Source organism: Protopterus annectens, chromosome 8.part0 (genome assembly GCF_019279795.1).
Source record: "Protopterus annectens isolate FY-2018-M chromosome 8.part0, PAN1.0, whole genome shotgun sequence".
Classification (NCBI taxonomy): Eukaryota; Metazoa; Chordata; order Ceratodontiformes; family Protopteridae; genus Protopterus; species Protopterus annectens.
Window position 1 is genome coordinate 1,216,753,484 of NC_056741.1, and position 2,549 is coordinate 1,216,756,032.

Sequence of the window (2,549 nt, forward strand, 5' to 3'; positions counted from 1 at the left end):
GTGTTCTCCGGCCCATACCTTACTTGGATAGAAGGACGTTTCTCTATTCACCTGTGAGAGAGGGGAACTTTGAGCAGCCTATGTGTCCCTGGAGGAGTGGATTCAGCCCAGAAAGTAGTAGTTTATTGGCCATTTTGGGCTAATTTCTATCTCTTTCATTTCCTTGCTATAAAAACCACACTTGCCAGGTTTTGCACGCCGGGCAGCGCCAGTTAGCTATGGTATAACTATTCCCAGTTCCACAAAGTCTCCTCTTCAATTTTTCCCTTGGAACTAGACAAACTTTCAACTTAAGCACTCAAGCCATTCATTTCTCAGCCCGGCACTTGCTCAAAACTCATAGCAAGCACTTATAAACCCTAGCACTACAGAAGGACAAGGCTCTCTTATTCGACCTTACCAGCCATTCAGTTAAACAGTTTACTGTACCTATCCAGGCATGACCAAAGGGCAGTTTCAGGTGTTTTCTCCAGTCCAACTGGTGAATCTGGGCATTTTGAGGCAATGTTACAACTGCCTCATGTACACAGACAACCCTCTCCTCCTACCACCAAACACTAATACATGCGAGAGATGCAATTATACAGCCAAACTGGAGGCTAAGCTCTCTCAACACAAGACTGCATTAGACCGTCAAGAGGAGAAGGGAAATACTGGCATCACACCACCAGTCTCACATAGATCCACTAAACCAGCACCGGCAAAAAACACACGTAAATACAAATCTGCAAAAGCAACAGAGCCCTCCAAAGCAGACATCCAAGCAACCTCCACCCCCAAACACAAACCATGGAACACATACTTCACAAAACCAGTGTGCCATGCAATCACAGCCCTCAAGGCAAAATAACATACCCAACATACTAGTAATAGGTGACTCTATAGTCAGGCACACTGACGTCCCACTCACACGGCTGAATAAGGAAAAGGTTACTATTAGCTGCCTGTTGGGTGCCAAGATCTGCCACATAACACAAGCACTCAGGTCACTCCAGAACAAGTACAAATACGACTCTGTCATTGTCCATGATGGTGTGAATGACCTGAGCTGTACCTCCCTGGACTACATGAAAAGAGACATGGAAGAGCTGTCTGATCGTGTAGCGCAGGCCGGTATGACCCTGACCCTGAGTAGCATCCTGCCCTCACCAAGAATGATACCATGGTATAAAGAAAAGATTATCAATTTCAACAATTGGCTAAGTTTCTGGTGTCATTCAAAGGGGATACAGCGTCTGTCTGCCTGGGATGACATGCTCGACAAGCCATGCTGCTTCGCTAGTGACAGCTTGCACCTGGCACCCTTGGGCTTTCAAATACTGGCCAAAGCTCTTGCCACCCCCACAGTGCCTTTTTTAGGCAAGGCTCAAAAGACAAACCCACCGCCATAAATAGCACAAGTAACAAAAATCTGAGGGTAATACTACTCAATGCCAGAAGTCTAAACCTCAAAATGCGTGCACTCGAAGCACTCCTCAGTATGGAGAAAATCGATATATGTGCAGTAACAGAAACCTGGTTTAAGGCTGCAGAGAGTACCCCAGCACTACCAGGCTTCAACTCATACCATACATTTTGGCCACAGAACCCGGACCGAAATACAAAAGGCGGGGAAGTATCCATATTCATCAAGGATACCACACCTCCAGGTTAGTGGCACAGCACGATGCTTCAGAAATTATCCATGTGCAACTAACACTGAGCAAAACTGCAATTCAAATTGTAGCTTGCTACAGATCACTCACCATGTCCCAGGACCCCCATTCCGCATTTCTGGAAACACTGGGTAAAATAAAGGTCCTACCAAACACCCTAATATTGGGTGATTTCAACTACCAAAACATTAACTGGGAGAACTACTCAAGTACTAACTCCCTTGCCCAACATTTCTTGCCCAACATTTCCTAGAATTTATAAACTCAAACGCCCTGGAACAACTGGTCAACACTCCCACCAGAGGTGACAACATATTGGACCTGGTCATCACCAGCATGGGCAACCCGTGTTCCACACCAGAGGTCAACACCTCACTGATTAGATCTGACCATAAACAAATCACTTTGGATATCCACATTACACCCCCACCCCAGACAAGGAAACCACAGCGAAAAACTTTTCAAAAGCAAACATCACGTTACTTAAGACGGAGATGGAAAGTTTCAAAGCCCCCATGCTAAAGGATAACGCTGTCCAAGCTGCAAAATCCTTTACTAATGTATTCTACGGGCACCTACAAGAACTCATTGATCGTGCAATCCCAAGCAAAACCAAGACTCAATTCCTCTAAGAAAAGGAAACCTGTCTAGTGGACCCCTGCCATAAACAAGCTATACAATAGAAGGAGGAAACTAGTACAGAAAAGAGTAAAATCCCAAGAAAGGAAGACATCCCTGATCAATATCAGCAAGAAACTACTTTCCTTCATAAAATCGTCCAAGGCGGGCTTTGAAAGAAAACTTGCCAAGGACTCCAAAGATAACCACAAGGCATTCTTTAGCTATGTCAAGAATCTAAGTGGCAATGCTCAGATCTGCTCGGAGTTAGTGCAG